This window comes from Microtus ochrogaster, linkage group LG5 (genome assembly GCF_000317375.1).
Source record: "Microtus ochrogaster isolate Prairie Vole_2 linkage group LG5, MicOch1.0, whole genome shotgun sequence".
Classification (NCBI taxonomy): domain Eukaryota; kingdom Metazoa; phylum Chordata; class Mammalia; order Rodentia; family Cricetidae; genus Microtus; species Microtus ochrogaster.
Genome location: NC_022031.1, coordinates 42,512,820 through 42,525,403, shown reverse-complemented (window position 1 = coordinate 42,525,403; position 12,584 = coordinate 42,512,820).

Sequence of the window (12,584 nt, the reverse complement as noted above, 5' to 3'; positions counted from 1 at the left end):
CACTGCAGCAGGATGTGGGGGAACAGCAGACACCACTGCAGCAGGATGTGGGGGAACAGCAGGCACCACTGCAGCAGGATGTGGGGGAACAGCAGGAACTCCTGCAGATGTAGGGAAGCAGGTGCTTTCTTTTTAGTTAAAATTTTGTTAACTTTTTAACTTTGTATGGGGTGCACGTGTGGAGGCCAGGAGACGAGTGGGAAGAATCAGTCAGTCCTCTCCTTTCATGAGATGCACCCCAGGAAGCAAAGTCAGGCAGCCAGGCTGGGCAGCCATTGCCTTTACCAAATGAGCCATTTCAGCAGCCAGAGACACGCTTTCTTATGAGAGTGAGTGGGATGACTGGATGTGGTAGGGGAAGTGACCACTTGAAGCTTTCTCGAAGGATCAAATGGATCCAAGGGGGAAGTGGGATCCACGAGATAAATTGATTGATGGTTTCAGAACGCATGAGTTCGGAAATGGCTGAGCTTCAGTCAGGACACCTGTACAAGCGAGTATCTCATCTTCTTGGTGGCACTAGGTCAGTTTTACCACATTATAATTTTACCCTTCACATCTTATTTTTCTCGTTTGCTCTCCTCATGTCTTAAAATCATCCCATTCCTATGAAACCTGTTTAAAAACAAAGAATCTAAAAAAGTTATGACACTTTCAGAAACATGGATCTACCCAAAGAGCTAAAATTCAGATATTTAAAGAAAGAAAACTCAGGAAACTGTTCTGATAAACACTTCCAGAATATTCTACAACCTCACCCAAATAACCAGATCCAAACAGACAAGACATGGTCACATGTCCTGAACTTCAAACAGCCTTCTTATTTTGTTTTTCAGAGAACTGGCCTCTCTGGTGTTATTGCTACTCACACAACAAGGTGGCCACCCTCTCCATACTGCTACCCACAAGACAATGTGGTCTCGCTCACCGTATGACTCCTAGCAAACCCTAGTCTGTCAGCTCTGCTTTCCTTTATGAAACAAGGCATATGAGAATCACCCCATCTCAGCTCAAAGTGGGGAGTGGTGTCCCAATGAGGACTTTAATTCAGAAGGGAAGAAGCCCCTCAGGAAACCTTGAGGTCCCTCTCTCTATCCAGGGGGTTAGGACTCATCTCCCACCACCTACTTGGCAGAGATCCCCTCCCCCCCCCCCCCCGTCCACATTTACTAAATTCCCCCATGCAAGACACAGACAAAGGTGAGAGGGACAGGCAGACAGTGGAGACGAACCTGTCACATCAGCCACATCTCACAGCCTCTGAGGGAATCGGAGGGACTGTAGGTATGTGGGGATACCTAGCCTGTTCTCTCATCTGTGTGTGGGGCGAGCTTGTCAGCTTTCCTAATAAGGGCATCTCCCCTCAGGTGATAGAGGATGGGTATTCTGCTTTGACACGAAGAGGACCAGTCAATACCTTCGGGATTTGTTTAGGAAGAGGGGCTTGATCCTGAGGACAGAAAAGAAAACCAAATAGAACCTCAAACAGAGTTTACCCTGCATCCAAATGGCCTCAAGGTCTCTTTCGGCACCAACCTTATTTCTCTCTGATGTGGATGGCGGATCTACCTAGCCTGTGTCTGACCTGTCATGATTGAGAAATGCCTGCTGGTACCAAGCCGGAAGTAGTTCAGGATCCTGAATTTCTCTGTTGGAGAGGCAATGACCATGACCCCTTCTAAGAAGAACCCTTCAGAATCCCTTAACAAGGTCATGTCCCACATCACACCAGCGGAAAAAGGCAATGGCATCTCAGGTACACTCGGCAGTCTTAGGAGAGAAAGGAAAGTGACCAAGATTTGCTCCAGGCGAGAGGTGCTGGTAACTGGGTGTGCCTCACAGCATGGCCTACAATCAAGGCCACCACCATCTGGAGGGTCTTGCTAAACCCACAAAGGACACAGCTCCCTTGAGCGGCCATGTATTTTGTTTGTCCGAATGGAGTTAGACTTACCCAAAGCTGTGCAAACTGCTTTCAGAAGTAATTGCTTAAATTTGTGGTTTTTTTATTATAGTGCACACTTCTACCCACCAGGCATATAAATCTCCCTCGTTCATTTTACAAGCTGAGCAATACTCCATTAAGACGCTGCGTATCATTTATATGTCAACTTATTCTTACTGGACAGCTGGGTTATTTCCAAACCCTTTCAAAAAGTCCGTGAAAATCCATGCACCTACAACAAGGTGTATGTCTGTGAATATCCTAACGGCTTTTCTTTCTAGAAAAAACTTGTTGCCTATCTCTCTATGCACATGTGTGAATGTGCCCAAGGGTATGGAACGTGAGCAGAATTGCTGGGCTAAAAGGAACAAGTGGTCTTCAGATTTTACATTCAAATTGCCCTCCAAAGATCTACCCATGAGGATAGAATTATTGTTCTCATGCGTGTGCGTGTGCGTGTGTGTGTGTGTGTTGTGTGTGTTATAGTGGAGGTGGTGATAGTGGTGGTGATGGTGGTGGCAGTGGTGGTATGGTGGTGACAGTGGTAGTGGTGGTGGTGGTGATGGTGGTGGTGGTGCAGTGGTGGTGATGGTGGTGATAGTGATAGTGGAGGTGGTGATAGTGGTGGTAATGGTGGTGATGGTGGTGGCGGTGGTGATGATGGAGGTGATGGTGGTGGCAGTGGTGGTGATGGTGGTGGTGGTGCAGTAGTGGTGATGGTGATGGCAGTCGTGGTGATGGTGGTGGTGGTAATGGTGGTGCAGTGGTGGTGATGGTGGTGATGGTGATGGTGGTGCAGTGGTGGTGATGGTGATGGCAGTCGTGGTGATAGTGGTGGTGGTAATGGTGGTGCAGTGGTGGTGATGGTAGTGATGGTGGTGATGGTAGTGATGGTGGTGCAGTGGTGGTGATGGTGGTGGTAGTGGTGTTCACATCCATGACCATTCTGCTTCTTTTTAATTTTGAAGTTTTTGCCAATTTTACTTTTCTTTTCCTTTTTTTATTCTAAATAACCCAGGTTGGCCTCAAACTCATGATCCTTCCTTGTCACCCTCCTGACACCAAGCAGTAGGACTTCCACAGAGAACATCATTAGTGAGGCTGAGAGTCTCTGTTCGCCACGCTTGTTCATCTTCTAGGGAGCCGCCCATTCACAGCCTCCGCTAGTTCGTAGGTTGAGCTATTTGTCATTTTCCCATTGATCAAGGAAGTTCTTTATATAATCTGCCTGGTTCATGCTGCAAGAAAATGTCCCCTGACTCTATTGCTTCTAAATGTGCTTCTCTTTGCTTATTTTGCTAATGACTTATTAAGATTTTCTTATTAACTTCCTATGACTTTTTCTATCTTAAGGGTCTCTATCTTGGTCACAAGTCTTTTATTTATTTGTTTTCCACTTGGTTAATTTAGAAGAAATTTATGCTCATGTAGACACATAAGGCTTTGCATGTAATAAACCTTTAGGTAAATCTTTAGGTGGCTGCTCCCCTCCTGAAATGAAACTTTCACTAATGTCTTCCTCAGGATTGCCTAGCTATGACTCTGAAGTCCATCTGGAATTTATTTCGTGGTATGCCATAGGAATCTCATTCCTTTTTTTTCCAAAATAGTTGGTCAAATTTCCCAATATCTTTCATCAGATTAGTCATCCTTTCTTCCGGAGAGTGTAACCTCACTTGCTCAGACAGTTAGTTTTTATTTGGACTTGAAAGATGTAGCAAAGATTAGGATCTGCTATCTTGACTGTGTTCGCAGGGGTCTGAAGTGTTGTTTGCTTTGGATGGGGAGTGTGGCGTGGGGTAACGTGGGGGAGGCAGCTGTGCGGTCATGGAATTTGTTGTGGAAAAGGAAAGTTTGAGGAAGAGATTGCAAGAGAGAAATCTACTGAGTCATAAAAGGAACATGTTATCAACAAAAACAGCTTCAGAATGGCCGGAGGGCAGGAATCATAGAGCAGCCTTAAAATAGAAGATGATGCAAACAGAATTAGGCTCCCAGCTGAAAGGAAAAAGCCCACAGGCAGCCACCCCCAGCGAGCCTCCTGGCTGTCACTGAGCCTGCACAGAGTTCATGTCGGGATTGGCTAGCTAATTAGAGGGTGAAAGAAGCCATGGTTGTAGCGCTAATCCATTCCCTTAGAGCTCGGGAGATGGCTCAGTGGGTAAAGTGTTTGCCCTGCGATAATGAGGACCTGCATTTCATCCAGAGAAGCCATGAAAACAGCTAAGCAAGGTGGCAAGCACCTGCAGTGTCAGTGCTGGGGAGGCAGAAACAGGAGGACCCTTCCCCACCCCCTGGATTCACTGGCCAACCAGTCTAACTGAATGGGCAGCCACAGGTCCCGGGAGAGCTTTTGAGGGTTAGCCATTGCTATCAGAAATCCCTTCTCACTTAAATCTTGTGCACTGCTTAGCACACACACATACACACATATAACACAAAAGTAAGTAATTTTTAAAAAAAAAATAATGCCTTTGCACATCATTAATGGCCCATAGAAATTCACTTAATGACTAAAAAATAGTCCAACATGTGGTCAGGTCGTCTTTTAGTCAGTGATTTCAGTATTTTTATTCAATTGTCAATGGTTTGTGTGCAAGTGTGTCACACGAGAGAGTGTGTGTGTGTGTGTGTGTGTGTGTGTGTGTGTGTGTCCATGAAGTCCATACTGAGTATCTTCCTCATTCACGCTCCATCTTATCTTGGAGGACAGTCTCTCTCTGAACCTATAGCTCACCGATTTGTGTAGCTCAGCTAATTGGATCTTCCTACCTCGGCCTCACCAGCACTCTGGTTACAGGTATATATAGCCACACCATCGGCTCCAGGAAATCAAACCCAGGTTCTCATAAAGGCAAGCACTTTAACAACTGAGTCTTCTCCGGACTTTGGTTAATGATGTTTATAGAATAAACATCGCTATTAGAAATCCCTCCGCACTGAAATCTTGTGTACTGCTTAGCACTCCAATAAGAAAGAAATTAGCAGTCATCTTTGTTCAGGCTTTTTCTTCTGACTGTCAAATTTCCTCCCAGAATATCCCTGATCTTTTATAGTAGCAACTTCAGTTCACTATGGTTTACTGTGCATAAGCCAAGGGTGGTTGTGCACGTCTGTAATGTTGCACTTAAGAGGGGGAAGCAAAAAGATTGTGAGTTCAAGACCAGCTGTGGCTACATAGTGAGACCCTATCTCAAATGAACAAATAGTAGTTGATTGACAACTCCAACTGTAAATTCTACCGCACTTTCTCTGCAGTACTTAAGGCTCAGTCCTCACTGAGGACTCACTTGATACACCCGTGCCTGAAGATAGCTACTATCAGTGCTCTCGCTTGACAGAAGAGGGTGGAGCCACCAAGAGGTTAAAACCTGGCACAAGGTCACCTAACAGTAAGGGACTAAACCACGTTTCAAAGCCCTGCGGTGCCATGCCCCCACCCTCCTCAGCAGAAGGACGGCAATGCCAGCTGCCGAGCTCACAGAAGAGTGTCGAGAGGCCCCAGAAGAACGATCGCACAGCAGATGAGAGCAGATAGGAAGCGGATTGCAAGGGGCAGGGGCCCAAGGAGTCGGAATTGTTGCCATGAGATCCTAAACTGTACTTTTTCTTTTCTCCAGAAGTAGGTGAGAAGGACACCTGACAAAAGCCAGCAGGTCACATGTTTTACAGTCAAGCCTACAACAACCCAGCTAAGGACAGCTAAACTGGAGGCACGGAGGGGAGATGGCAGATGCCTCCAGCTTCCTAGATCAAAAGAAATGAGAAGAGAAAAATTCAGAAGCTAACGTTCAAGACACGCAAGATAAGGAGCACAGGGAAACTTCTACTTTTCCGGGCTTCTGGCTAAAGATCTCCCTGCTGGTCATGAAATGGCCCTTGGTCCTCCCACTGGACTGGGTTACACAGGAGACAGGCTGGCTCTTTTGCTGTGTGCAGCAGCGCCACCTAGCAGAAGTGGGGTGAAATTGCATCATAACCACGAGGGCCTTCAAAAGACTGAAGGACCCTGATGTGGCTGTGATAAAGAGTGTCTGCCCTTGCTGTGGGAAAGAGAAGTGAAGCTGACCTTCTCAGAGGGTTCCGCCAGGGGAACTGCTCCATCCATCTCTTAAAGATCTGTAATGGAGACAGACTGGCGGATGGTGGCCGAAGGTGAGGGTACATCTCATCTCAGAGACATCCCGAGATGGAGAAAGCCTAGGACATTAAAGAGGGTGGAATGCTGGACTCCTGTTTGGCTTCCTGTTTAAGGAAGGAAGTCACCCAGGCTTGAGTAAGGAAAGGACGTGTGTAGATTCACACCCCAAATTGGGAGTGTCTACACGAGAACCCACGTCTCCCAAGGGTCACTGAGCCAGGGAAGAGCAAAGCAAGCCCTGGGCACCAGCTCCCTGGAAACGGTCAGTTGGCCAGGCCCAGCCCACTCCTGAGGCTGATGGCACTCCTGACCATCTCCACGTCTCTACAGGACCCTTGCCAAGCTACCGACCTTCTGCGTCTCAGATTCCTTTTCTATCACATGGGGATACTAATAATGTTAAATACTCAGTCCAACACTGAATTCACGCTTAATGCTCAGTAATTTGATATTAAAAATGACACTTTTAATACTAATGTTTTAATATGGTAATATTACTGGTGCGCTTCTCAAACTACTGTTAATTACGGTGGCCCCACGTCCTAAATTAGTTTTTGCTTTTCTCTTTCTCAGTTACCTGTAAGAAAACACGGAAAATTTAAGAAATAACTCATGCATTTTAAATTATGTGACATTCTGAGTAGCAGAATGACATCTCCTGCTTGTTCACTCTCTCCGTCCCATTGGAGATGTGAGTGGCTGCAGTGGTCAGTGCATCCACATGGGATTTGCTACTCTGAAAGGCCTTCTTGGTTATCAGATAGGCTTTGGAGGCCATCGGTGGCCGTATCTGTGGTTCCAGCCCGCTCTGGGAACCGAGAACGGTACTGTCCATGGATGGAGTGGGACCTACTATTATATAGTTATTCATATTTATCAGTTCTTACTATTTTCATTAATGACCACAGACTTGCAAACATGATGGGTCTGTCTTCACCATTTGAAGGGTCCTGCTACAAGTGCATGGAGGTGGCGAGCAGACAGACCCAGGAGGCTGCCCAACGGTTAAGAGCTGCTGGGAGCTTTCTGCTCAGTGCAAAGAATGTCCTCCTTCCAGAGGCCTGGTGAGAAAGAGTCACCTTAAGACCAGGTGACCTGTCAAGGCTACCTCCTCCTACCTTGCACTGGGTAGGCAGTCATTAGTCCTCTGCACCACCCAGGGCTTTGAAACTCTAATTGGGCTCTGCTTTTAAGGGAAATACGATTTGATAGGTCATCTGGGAAGACAGCTGTCTATGTTTATAAACTCAAAGCCACGACCAGCGTTCAACGAAGTCAGGATCCAAAACACATAACCTTGTTTGTCAGTGTAATTCATTAGATTGCAGCTGGACACGTGAAGAAGAGGCTGAGATGCCCACATCAGCCTAAACACAGGGGAGCGGGCGTGAGGAACAAAAGGCAGTGCCACGCCTGATTTCAAATGCTGCCTGGAATCTTTCCTTCCTAGAAGATTCAAAGGGCTGTCTCAGACCTCACAGCACCACGGGACATACCGGTTCCATCTAACGAAACACATCAAGCGGTCACTGCTAGATCAGAGAGATCCAGCAAGTGAACGCACAGAGCACAAGCCTGGTGACCTGAGTTCGATCCCCAGAACACACAGCGAGGAGGAGAGAGCTGGCTCCACGTGTGCGTTGTGGCACACACACACAATACAGCACATATACAGGCACGAGTGATAAATCTCACTATCGAAAAGCACACTTGGGGTCTGCTTGTACAAAGCACTTAGAATAGAAGGGCAAACCCAACAGTGACCCCAGGAAGCAGGAGGGGTGGGACACAATAGGATCACTAGGAACTTCACGTGAAACCCTGCAATCCGAGGCTGAAAGGGTCTCAGCCAACAGCACAGGTGGGTGAGGGCAGGTAGCCCAAGAGAACTAGAGAAAGAAGAGACTGTTCTACCAGGGCCTGGTGGAAATCATAAGACGTGGGTCCCAAAGGAACTGTCCCAAAGGAACAGTAGAGAGTAAGTAGGGAGAATTCCTCCATTAGCAGATTCTGTTAAGCAGGTAGGAAAAGGTCTGGTCCCATCTTGATTAACTGGATTTGGTTTCGGCTTTTGTTTTTAGGGTGTTTGTTTTATTTTGAGACACTGGTTCCACTATATAACCTAAGCTGACCTGATACTCTTTCTTTGTTTGCTTGTTTTTTTTTCTGATTGTGGTTTTCATTTATTGGCTGGTGTTTTGTTTTTCCGGGGTATTTGTTTGCTTGGTATTGATTTTTAAAACAGAGTCTCCTGTAGCCCAGGAAGGCCTCCAACTTTCTATCCAGCAGAGGAAGACGCGTTCCTCCTGCTTCAGCTTTCCAGGTGCTGGACTGACAGATGTGGGCTGCCACATCTGGAGGGATGAATGGATGTGTGATCGAAAGGGAGGTTAAATGTAGCAGCCTCTATCTCTATACCTATCTCCAACTCCCATGCTTCAGACCAGACCTATGCTCAGAATCTCCTCTCTTGCTCATTTGGGTACCGTTTTAAAGTAATCTCCAAAAATGGTTTTATTAATCTCTAAGAGATTGCAAGCTGTAGTCTGAAAAATGCCAACCATAATATAATTCTTACACACACACTCCTTCCTTGAAAGAAGGGGGGAAAAGCACAGAGATCCAAAGGTGTGGGCTGCGTTGGGGGTAGATAGTACCCTCTGTGGCCAGAGAACAAGGCGTGTGTAGGAGCGGATAGAAGAGCAGAGAAAGTGATTTAGGAAGGGCTTGCGGCTTGCCTGGGCTGAAGGAAGCTCTGGGTTCAGTCTTCAGGACCACAGTGACTGGGTAGATGGCTCACACCCGTGAGCCCAGCACCGAGCAGGTCGGACTAGAGGATCAGGAGTGCAAGGTCACTCTCTGGTACACATCTGAGCCATCCCAGGGTACTCCAGGGGGAGCCACAGCTGCTTATGACAGCATTGTTCAAGGGAGCCCAGAAGTGACAAGAACCCACTGTCCAGCCGTGGACACGTGGAGTCGTGTAGTGTAGTGCATCCGTGTAGCGTGCCATCAGCATGGAGGAGGATGAAACGCTAGTACATGTTACCGCATGAACCTTAGAAATGTGCTCAGTAACAAGTAGAGATGTACACCCTCACCAACCCGCCTATCAACAGTCTGAAATCTGTGTACATAGAAACAGACTATAGCCCAGGGCTGGGGATGAGGCAGGAAGAATTGGGAGCTGGTGGCCTGAGGACAGGGTTTCTCAGGCTGTGCCGATGGCTGGCAAACTCCATGAAGTACAGAAAATTATGGAGTTGCTCAACTTCAACTGTCACCTGGTGACTCACGGTAGATGAGTTACATCCCAATAAAGCCATAGCAATAAAAACAAGAACAAAACAACGGCTCTCAGAGAAAAGGCGAGGGCAACATACTGAGACCAGCTCATCTGACTGTCCTTGTGGCCCAGAAGGAGACACTGAGGGCCAGAGGCAGGGCTGATTTATGACAGAAGTGACTGCCAGTGTCTATGCCAGTCATGGGCAGGGCAGAATTTATTCCAGGAAGATTCTGGCCTTGTCTCTGGCAATGAAGGGGCACCCCTGACAGCCATGTCGGTGGCGCCAGGGTGGAGGTTTTCACCCAGGCACTGGAATCAGGGTGCACCAGCTTCCAGCCAAGCCTTTCACATGCCTGGGATGCTGTGTGGACCCCAGGTAGCCAGCGAGCTCCAAGTCAGCAGGTGGCGGTGGCAGGCAGTAGTGGCAGCTGTCGGAGAGGCCAGCCTCTTGGCCAGCAGCCCCGGGAGAACGGGTACTCATGCTCACATGAGGCTTCTGGAATCTCTGTGGGCGATCCCGAGGTCTGAAGGAAATAAATCAAGGCTCTTCTGCGAAGGTAATTCCAGCTAGGCCCAGGGCCAGGACACGATCCTGCCTGACATTCGCCCAGGGATACGCGCTGCCTGAAGTCCCCACTGCCCAACACCCCCCTTCTCCCCAAGCCACCAGCAGACTCCTCCACAGAAGGGGTGAGCGTGGAGGACCCCATTGTTAGTTTTTACAGACAGGTTGGGGCTGAGTGCCCTTACACTTTTCCACACGGGAGGTCAGGTTGGGTCCTCCTCATCTCTCTCTAAGCTGCTTTCCTTCTCGGCTGTTCTTATCGAACTGGAAGGGGGGAAACAGAGTTTAACTCCCAAAGGGAAATCAAGGACCATGCTCAAGCACTTCATATTTCTGAGGGAAACTGAGGCCTGAAGAGAGAGGAAGAATTGCTCAGTTTGGGAAGAGCCAAAGTGAAAACAGGAGCCAGTCCAAACCTCTTTCCAGGGGCCTCAGAAAGGCAAGAACAAAGGGATACTTTTCTTCTAGAAACTGGATGGGAAGATGCCAGCTCAGCTAAGAACATGGGAGAACACGGAGCCTAGGAGAAAGTCCCATGACCTATACGTGCCTCATATGATAATGTTTCCCTAAAAACTGAAGGAACAAGACCCCACTTTTTAAGTAATGGTATCACAGAGAGCGCTCTCTGAACGCTGCCGCCTTGAGCTTAGACAGGGAAGCCCAGACCCCAGAGGACAGGAGACGGATGAAGGTCACAGGGTCAAGATGAGGATAGACCAGAGTGAGCAGGAACCAGGGCCAGCACCACCCCACACCCCAGCACTGGGACAGACTGTCAGCAAAGCCTGTCTCAGGGCTCATGGCCAGTCACAGCCTGGCTTTGTCTCAGCTTTCCTGCAGACTCAGCTGCCCCTCAGACCTCCTGGTGCCAGGCTGAGGTGGCATTCTTCCCAAGCCAGGGTTTCACTCACTGCCTGGGCCAGTAACGGGACCTCCTTCCTGCCTTCTGATGTCACCTCAGCTGCCTCGTGTCTGTGCCGGGGCCCTGGAGCAGCTGGCCTTCGGCTGGCAGGCAGGTTCCGCTCTGAGTCAGCCCTGGCGAGTCCATGAGGATCACCTGCCCTCCAGGAAGCTTGGGTTTTACTGCCCCCTTACCAGGTACTGCAGGAGGACATGCTGAACTCTACCAGGGCTTGAGGACACCGTCAGGCTGCCGGGGCAGATGGGAAGAGAACCTGAGAACCATCCTGGCAGCGTCCCTCTCCTGAGGGTGACTTCAGGACACAGGGAGGAGAAAGGGGTCCCAGCTTCCTGCTCACATGGGAGGTAGAAGGGACTGTCCTGACCTTCAAACCCCCAGTCAATGAGGGTCTGAGAAACCAGACCAGCTTAGCAGGTACAAGTTCTGAGGGGCAGACTCCTCTCTCCCCTCAGCAAGAGTCAATCAATGGTACAAGAGGGTAACTCCCCCACTGAGGTGAGAGGCTGCTGGAGCCACACTACCTTAAATTCAGACCAAATTCCCCAAGCACAGGGCAGAACGTGAGGGCACCGAGGAGAGGGACTAAGGCCACACAGCCCTCCTAGAGCCGGGGAAGATCTGAGCCTTGCTATCCAGTCCCTTCTATTCTGCAGATGATTTCAGAGCAGGGAGGGGCAGCCGTGCCCAGCCCCAAGAAGGGTCTCGGAACAGCTGTGCCAACCACTCAGGCACCTTCCCGGGATGGGCAGTAAGAACTGATGTCTCTCCTTAGTCGTCAGAAAGCTGAGCCACATCGAGACTGCGTGGAAATAAACTCGGGAGACTCCATGAACCCTCACCGGCCGTGTCTTGCTCTCTCTTTACTTCATCAAGACTAACAGTGAGCAGTAGAGCCAGCTGTCTTCAGAGGACCCAAAATGGGAGAGAAGGGGGTTGCTGCCTGTGCCAGACTCTGTGGGGTCTCACTGCCTGCCATCTCTGGTCAACAGCGACATGTGCCTCAGACTCATGGGAAGGTCCTCGTGGCACAAAAGAGAGGCTCAGCCCCACCCACAAAAGAGACCGTGACCCTTGCCAAGGCAGCCACAGGAAACAGCTTACTAGGAGAGTGGGTACAGAGAGAAAAAGGGCCCTAGCCAAAAGCCTGAGTTCAAGGACCAGCTGTGCCTTGACACTGAGAAAGACATTGAGCCCACAGGTCTCGGTGTTCCCACCCATGCTGTGGAGCTGCAAACTCCTGAGCACCCCTTCCTAGGGTGTTCTGAGGATCAGATGAGGGGGACGGATACTCAAGGAAGACAGACTTCTAGACAGGAAGGAGAATGGCGGTTTCCAGCTGCTGAGGAGGGATGGGGGTTGAATGGAGAGCTGAAAGACGAGACAGCATCAACTCAGATGTCAACACCACTGAATGCCCTCTGGAGATTAAGCTTCTCTATGGACCATGGTCACTGCCCAGGCCAGGGGAGAGAATGAGAAAGCGGAGGGGGAGATGTCCAAAGAGCAATATAGTCCTAGGCCAACAAGAAATAGAAGCCGCCTCCCCCACAGGCCCAGTACCCAGCCTGCGATCACCCCTGCAGTCACCACTCAGTGCTGCAGAGAGTGTCTTAAGGCACTTGCCTCACGAAACCGCTGCTGAAGAGAAGAGGACCCCTGAGATTCAGCTGCTAAGAGAGAATCCAAGTGAGACCTGCACAATGCACCAGTCCCCATGTG